Here is a 9,104-nt window from a genome sequence, read left to right on the forward strand (position 1 = left end):
ACAACAACTCCATTTTCATCCTTCTTATTTCTAAACACCCATTTAGTTCCTATAATTGATTTATCTTTGGGTTTTGGTATTAGTTCCTATACTTGACTTCTTTCGAATTGATTTAATTCCTCTTGCATAGTTATAATCCAAGAGTCATCATTTAAGGCATCTTCAATATTTTTTGGTTCATGTTGGGATAATGATTGCAAATATTTTTTAGTGAGACTCTAGTAGTTATTACTTTTGATGTTTCACCAAGAATTTGTTCTTTTGGGTGATTTTTGTCATATTTCCACTCTTTAGGAAGTTTTAGTTTCTTTGAAAGGTTTTCATTTAACGCATCATTATTCTTTTCTTCTTTTATTTCAAGAACATCTTCCTTTTGTGAAGTGACTTCTTTTTATCATTCATATCTTTAATGTTATAATGATTTGATTCATCAAAAGTTATATGAATTGATTCCATAATTGTAGAAGTTCTTTTAATATAAATCCTATAAGCTTTACTATTTGTAGAATAACCTAAGAAAATACCTTCATCCGACTTTGCATCAAATTTTCCTAGGTCACCTTTAGTATTTAATATAAAACATTTGCAATAGAATACATGAAAGTAGGATATATTTGGTTTTCTATCTTTCCAAAGTTCGTATGGTGTTTTATCTATTTTTGATCTTATTGATACCTTATTTACAATATAACATGTTGTATTTACAGCTTCTGCCTAAAACTATTTAGGTAAACTATTTTCATTGAGCATTGTTCTTGCCATTTCTTACAAAGTTCTATTTTTCCTTTCAACGACTCCATTTTGCTGTGGAGTTCTAAGTGCTGAAAAATTGTGAGTTATTCCATGTTCATTACAAAATTTATCAACTTCCTTATTTTTAAACTCTCTTCCTTGGTCACTTCTAAAGATTGTTACATTATAACCTTTCTCATTTTGTAGTTTCTCACATAAGGTTATTAATTGATTGCAAGCTTCATCTTTGTTTGCTAAAAATATTACCCAAGTAAATCTTGAAAAATCATCTACTATTACAAAAGCATATTGTTTTCCACCTAAACTTAAGGTTCTAGTTGGACCAAATAAGTCTAAGTGTAAGAGTTCTAGGGGTCTTTTGGTGGATATGAATTTTTCTTTTTAAAACTTGTTTTCCCTTTTGACAAGTATCACATATCTTGTCTTTTACATACTTAATATTTGGTAATCCTTTTACAAGATTTTCTTAGATAATTTAGATAGTAGGTCCATGCTAGCATGTCCTAATTTCCTATGCCATAACCAACTTGCTTCATTCATGGCTGTTAAACAAGTTATGTTTTGATTTGTTATTTTCTCAAGATTTATATAGTAAACATTTTTTATTCTATGAGCCATAAACAAGGTTTCTTTATTTTTGGGATTCTAGATGACACATTTTTCTTTCATGAACATTACTTCGCACCCTTTATCACTTAATTGACCGATACTAAAAAGATTATGTTTTAGTCCTTCACTAATAACACATTATCTATAGTGAGTGAAGGTTCTTTACCAATTTTACCTATACCGACAATTTTACCTTTGGCATTGTCGCCGAAGGTGACATATCCCCCATCTTTTTGTTTTAAGGTAGTGAACTTGGTCTTGTCACCGATCATATGCCTTGAACATCCGCTATCCAAGTACCATTTGTCCGTTGTCGTTGTTGTCCTAAGGCAAACCTATAATGAGGGACACTATGTGTTAGTTTTTGGAACCCAAATTCCTTTGACTTTCATTGTTTTGTTGTTGGTTTCACTATTTGTTTTCCATTCTCCTTGAATTTTAACATATTTTTTCTTTAATGGGCAATTGAACATCACATGACCTTTAGTCTTACACATATAGCACGTGGTGTGTTCATGTTTGTTATTTGATGAAATACTAGCATAAAACTTAGCTTCCTTAACAAAATATCTCATGTATAACTTTTTGTTCCTTTTATTTGTCTTACCATTGCAGCCTATTCCTTCCTTGTTTCCATGAAGCCTTTGCTGTCCAATCATCTTTTCAAAATTCTCTTTACCTTTAATAAAGTTATAGATAATCTTTTCCTTATCCTTAACTATCTTTTTGAGTTCATTTATTTCTAAATCTTTCTTATTCAAACCATCTATATGAGTTTTATCTAATTCTTGTTTTATTTCTTCTTCCAGCTTCTTAATATAAGTATTTCTTTCTTCTTCAATAACTTTGAATGATTCTAGTTGCTTTACTAGTTCTTGATTCCGATCTTTCAAAGTTATATTTCTTTTAGACACTTTTATAAATCTTTTATGTAGTTAAAATAATTTAGTTTGTAATTCCTTGTAAGTAGGCAAACTGTCACATGACTCATCACAAGACACATTTTGAGATTCTGTTGAAGAGTAATAAGAATTTACCTCTTCATCATTTGCCATGAAGCATATATTTGCCATCTCTTGTTCACTTGATTCAGTTTCAGTTTTGCTAGAGCTTGAATCGTCCTAAGTAGCTTTCATTTCTTCCTTTTTTTTCTTCTTGTCCTTTTTGAACAATGGACACTCCGGTTTAATATGTCCTGGCTTTTTGCAGTGATAACAAATTGGTAATTCATTCTTACCTTTATTTTCTTTCCTACTTGTATCTCCTTTTTTAGTTTTCTTTTTGTAGAATTTTCTAGGAAACCTTTTATTTCTTCTATAGAATTTTCCTAGTCTCTTAGTAAGGAATGCCAATTCATCTTGATCTAGGTCACTTGTTTCGCTTTCTTCTTCACTAGAGCTATGACTAGATGCCTTTAGAGCTATGGATTTTTTATGCTTTGGTTCGGGGTTTCTTTCTTTCAGTGCCATTTCATATGTAAGAAGTGAACCTATAAGTTCATCCAAAGGCGTAGTCTTAAGGTTTCTACCTTCCGTGATAACTGTGACCTTTGGTTCCCAAATAGAGGGTAGACCTCTTAGAATTTTCCTAATCATTTCATATGTAGTATAAGTTTTTCCTAAGGCACTTAAAGAGTTTATTATGTGGGTAAATCTGGTGTACATGCTTGATATTGTTTCTTTAGAATTCATTTTGAAGGCTTTGTATTCACTTGTTAGCATATCTATCCTATTGTCTCTAACATCGACGGTTCCTTCATAAGTTACTTCTAACTTATCCCAAATTTCCTTAGCTGTTTTGCAAGCCATGACTCGATTAAACTCATTAGCATCTAATGCACAATATAACGCATTTATAGCACTTGCATTTATCTGAAGCATTTTATAGTCTAAGTATGTCATGTCTTTCTTTTCTTTTGGAATGTGTTTTCCATCAACTAACTTAGTGGGAATAAGATTTTCATCCATAACAACTTCCCAAGCTTTCCAATCCATGTGTTGGAGATATATTTCCATTCCCTCTTTCCAAAAAGTGTAATTGTGTCCACAAAAGATTGGTGGATGGGTTGAGGATTGTCCTTCACCAAAGGGTACTACTCCAATGTTTGCCATTAGATCTTTTTATAGTTTCTTGTTAGGAATTTCTATAATTAGGTTCTGATACCAATTGAAATGAGGAATAGCTTCCCAAGAGGGGGGGGTGAATTGGATTCTTTTTAAATTTTAATGATTTTTAAGCTATTGATTTTAATTACCCAGAAAACAAGATATATAAACGATAACTACACTAAAAATACTAAAATTTAAATTCACAAGTTAATTAATGAAATCAACGCAATTCAATCACTTAACCAAAAATATTAGAGCTTTAGTTGATTTTTTTGTAAACTCTTAGTATGCACTTTACTTGATCAAGATTTCCACAAATTAACCAACGTACTCCCTTTTTGAGTTTCCGCAAATGATTAATCAAAACGTACTTTCTAAATATCAAGTACCTTTGTTTCTTTCTCACTTAAGAATCTGCAACCTGCACATTTAAATCATACCACAATAGCAAGTAAATAATATAAAGTAAAGCAGAGAGAAAGACACAAGATTTTTACGAGGTTGGTCTTCAACACAACCTACGTCCTCGTCTTTGGCAAAACACCAAAAGATTCTACTATATCAGCTCCGTTACCTAGTGGAACAATACCAATTTACAACCACTCCTTCTGTCAGGCTAGAGCCCACCTCTCCAAACAATAACCCCTTGTTTGGTCCAATGATTCAATAACTTTGAATCGTTTAAGAATGATGATAAAGAAATTTGTGTACAAAAGAGAACTCTCACAATAGAGTAGATTAGTACAATGATCAGCTCACTTATACTCCAAAGTAATTCAAATATAAGAAATTTGAAGCTCAACGCTTAGTATGAATTAATAAATGATTTTTCAAGGAAAATGAAAGATTCTGATTTTTTAAAGCTTTGCTTCAAAAATATAAATTAATATCAGATAAGAAAGTTTAAGCACAAGAAAATTTTATATCCTTTGAGAAATTTGAATATTTGAAAATCACTTGATCTAAAAACCTTTGAAAAGTAGTTTGATTTAAAAACCGTAATGGTTGTTTAATCTTAAACTTTGAAGATTGCTGGATCTGAAACTTTTGAAGATTTCTAGATCTGAAACTTTTGAAGATTTTTGGATCTAAAACTTTTGAGAATTGCTTAATTTCAAAAACCTTTCAATATTGCCTCTATGATCATTATTTTAAACCTTTGAAACTTTTGACTATTTATAGATGTTTTTATAAGCCATCCATTACTCCCAAAGATTCTTAAAATTCATTTCCAAATATTTTGAAATAAATATATTTAAAAACATGATTTAAAAAATCTTCTCTTCTTAAGCCCTTTTTATTTAAAAAAAAAAAAAACTTTTTAGAGTATATATGTTTAAAAAAAATATTTTTGATTTTCCAAATATTTTGAAATAAATATGTTTAAAAACATGTTTAAAAAATCTTCTCTTCTTAAACCCTTTTTATTTATTAAAAAAAAAAAAACTTTTTAGAGTATATATGTTAAAAAAAATATTTTTGATTTTCTATGAGCTTCAAACCACTTTATATTTGAGTTTAACATTTGAAGTACTTACATTAAGAACATCCTTAAATATAATTTTTTAATCTTCAATCTTGTTCTTCCATCATCTTTGTTGTTTCAATTTTTTATTTGAGCTTTTCACCAGTATAATTTTATTCGTCATGCTCTTTGTAATCCATAAGTTTTTCTTTGTGTTCTTTAAGGATTCTTTGTAATCCATAAACTATATTTGTGTTCTTCAAGAATTCTTTGTAATCTATAGGCTTCTTTATGCACTTGGGTTTTGTCACTTTCCTGAAAAAATTTTACTTGAAACATATTAAACATATCATTGATTTTTTATCATCAAAATAAGAATTGTAAGCCTTATTAGGCCAACACTCCCCTCCTTAAAAGAATTTTGCCCTCAAAATTCGATAATCACCCAGTTTCACAACCAAGAAGCTAACTAACGACATTCATGCATTTCAACCAATTCAAACATATACAACACCCAATCATGCAAAAAAAAAAAAAAAAAATCAACATTCATGCTAAGCCTTTACTTGTTGGCACGTCAAATACTATTCCATGAATTCAGCTACCTCCCTTTTCATACCACTCCACCAAAATGATTCTCGAAGATCCCGATACATTTTAGTGCTACCCGAATGAACTGTGTATAGGAATTGTTAGAATTGGTCTATTCCCAAGAGAGGGGGGGGGGGTGAATTGAGTATTTAAAAATTTTCGCCTAGGTTCAACTAGTTTAGCAATAGTATATTCACAACGTAGGGTCAGTCTACCAAAATGCACAGATAAGTAAAATCTGTGGAATTTAGATCATGCACATCATTCACACAATAACATATATGTGTAGTAAATAGAAAGTGTGAAAATATAAACAGACACACGATATGTTATCGGGGTTCGGCCAACTGTGCCTACGTCCTCGCCTCTAACTCGTAAGCCCAAGGATTCCACTAAAGGCTCACTTAAAGGATGGAGCGGCATCATTTACAACCAGGTCAATTAGCACAGGGCTGACCTCAACCTTTACAAACTCTCCGTACGGGTCGGAGAAGACCCTAGGTCAAATTTACAGGGCTGGCCCCAACCAGATCCTTTCGAGCTAAATCAAACCCCCTCAGGCCACGCTTGAAAATACAATGATTTTACAATCAAATAAAATCGGTACAGTAATTGTGCTTTCGTGTAAAGCAGATATGTACCCAAATGCGCCCAGTCACATACACCACAAATGATTTAATATGCAAGCTCAGTGTGGTCTAATATTTCAACTCTCAAATATATTTTCTATTAGTGTAATGAGTGTGTGAGAGTATCAACCAGTGTAATCTTTGTATCACTAGATATTCAATCAACGTGCTCAAACAAAGATGTCAATCAAGTCTCAAATATTCCTATCAGTAGGATATCTCAAGCATGTAAATATCAAATAATGTATATGCTTAGTTTGCAAAAGATAGTCAATCTTTGTATTCAACAAATGATATGTAGGTCAATGAATATTGCAACAAAGATTAATATCACAAACACAAATATCTTTTCAAAGATATGTCAATGTAAATCACACAAGATATTTGAGTATGTTTTTGAAAATGTTTTTGCAACCCAAAAACAAATACAAGCTTCTTAAGATATTGCAATACAAATGTAATACTTAGAAACTAAATGGAAGTCTTCTTAGGATGGGCTTATTAGCAAAGACCCTCTAAGAATACTTTGGTCTGGCTCTCAAGAAAATCGTTTCAATCAAACAAACAAGGAGAGCAAACCTTTTGAAACAATCATCCAATCAACTTATGAAAGACTTTTAGCAATAAAAGAAGGTAAGTATGAGTGGTTGGGGCTTAGAAATGTGTATTATAGATTTTTGAGAATTTTAGAGAATCTCTCCTAATCAAAGTGGCTAATCCCCTTTTAATCTTTGCAAATGATGGCCTATTTATAGAAGTTGGAAGAATTTTAGCTATTAGGACATATAGGGTATTATTAATTTTATTTTAAATCATTTTAACCCTAATTAACCCCGTTTAAAATAGTTAACTGCGATAAAAATTCAGAGCAACCCGAGAGCACCGGTCGACCAGAAAACTTTCGGTTAACCGAAGTTCATATGGCTCGATTAACCGGACCAATTTTGAACTTCAAGGTTAGTCGACTAGGATGGGTGATTTTTCAAAATAGCATGGTTTGATTGACTAGGGTAAAAATGAACTACTTGTTCGGTCGACTAGACCATTGGGTTCCCACACATGGGAACTCGGTTAACTAGGTTGGTACAATACAAAATACTCTCAGCCGACTAGGAAGTCAATTATGTTGACTTCAGGCAGGTTTGGTCGACCGAAGTCAATTGAACTGTCATTGTTCGATCGACTGGGAGGTCAAAGTATTGACTCCCTAGGAGGTTTGGTCGATTGGGGGCCAATTGAACTATACAGTTCGGTCGATCAGGATGTGATTAACTTGTTGACCCGGACCAGGTTCGATCGATCAGGGCCAGAATGAACTACCTAGGTTGGTTGACCGAAGGTGCACATATTGTACGTTTTGGTCCTATTTCAAGCATTCAATCACCCTAATCAAATAATCAAATATGTGTATGCATGAGTGAGTGTCCTAGGGTCATTTCTAGGCCATTTTTAGTTTGCGGTTGGTTTGAGCTTACCTATTAGATCATGCATGTGATGTGTGTGAGCTTATTACAAACCAATCCCTATTTACTATTACAGACCCTTTGCATAGAAATGAAATACAATACAATCGTAAATTGGGTCGTCAGCTTCAGTTCCTCTTTGTGCTATCACTATGATCTGCTAATTAGAAAACCTGCATATCAACTTGGCAGACATTAAGTACCTGAGTATTTATCATAATCAAAACAGGGATATGACTTATAAGGTCAACAGGGATCTATGAGCCTCCTCTAAAATAGCCTTTCTAATCTCAGCATCTGCAATAGCACACAGTCTAGTATGAAACCATAGGGTTCCATCATCTAATATACTGAACTCCTCCCCCTATCCATCCTACACTTTCTCTATCAGCTCAACCAATTCTGCGTCATTTCTCTAAACAACTTTATTTCTTTCTTGCAAGGTAGGCTATATCACCAAGTTGACAACAAATGCCTAGTGACCATACTCTATTAGCTCCACGCCTAACCTCTCCAAACTCATTCGAATTGGATGTTAAATCTCCTCTACTGACAATGTTGTACTCACTGACTTTCAGCTCAGCGCATCAGGCACCACGTTTGCTTTCCCTGGATGATAGCTGATAGTGCAATTATAATATTTAATGAGCTGCCTCATATTCAATTCTTTCTGGGTGAAGAAATACTTCAATTTTTTCACTCACCACTGTCATGTGTAGATTGGTGGTTCTGCTCACGCAGTGAATCGTGATGGACAGGTACAAGTCATTATATCCTTTTTCTGCCCATGGAGGTGTAAGCCCAGGGAGTGGAAGCTCCCTAAGTATGTAGATGACATTGTCCAATCCGTGTTGCCACATTTGGACGATACACTCATACTTATTGCGCGAGTTGATTTGATGACTGTTGTGCTGGTCACAGTCGTGTAGATTTGAATTATGGTTATCGGGGTCGTAACCTGTAATGACCCAAAAACTGCACTATTTATATATATATATATATATATTTATATATATATAAATTACTTAGATACCCCTATAATACCTGCTATAACATCTCAGACCCCAAATGGGCACTAAGGTATCCCTGTATACAAATTGACACACCTATGTAGTGGAAAACATAAAGTCATACACCCATATTTACAATACCAGAATTCATTGTTTCCAAACCATACATACATATTTACACATCACCTCAGTATCATCTACTTAAAAATACAATCTCCTGAATACACTTACCCTATGAACAGGGCAGTACAAAAGATCTCTTTATTTAGGAGCCTGATCTACTTACCTAACTAGATCACCTGAAAAATGTTAAATCACTGGGACAAGACAACGCTCAGTAAGAGGAAATATGCTATTACTAGTGTGTGGCAACTGAGTTTCGTAAATGCTATACTGACAATATCTGAAATTGTAAAAGCTGGTAAATCAATATATAGTATAACTTGCATCTATCATAGTTTAAAGTATAATTGTAA

This window comes from Malania oleifera, chromosome 9, assembly GCF_029873635.1.
Source record: "Malania oleifera isolate guangnan ecotype guangnan chromosome 9, ASM2987363v1, whole genome shotgun sequence".
NCBI lineage: Eukaryota > Viridiplantae > Streptophyta > Magnoliopsida > Santalales > Ximeniaceae > Malania > Malania oleifera.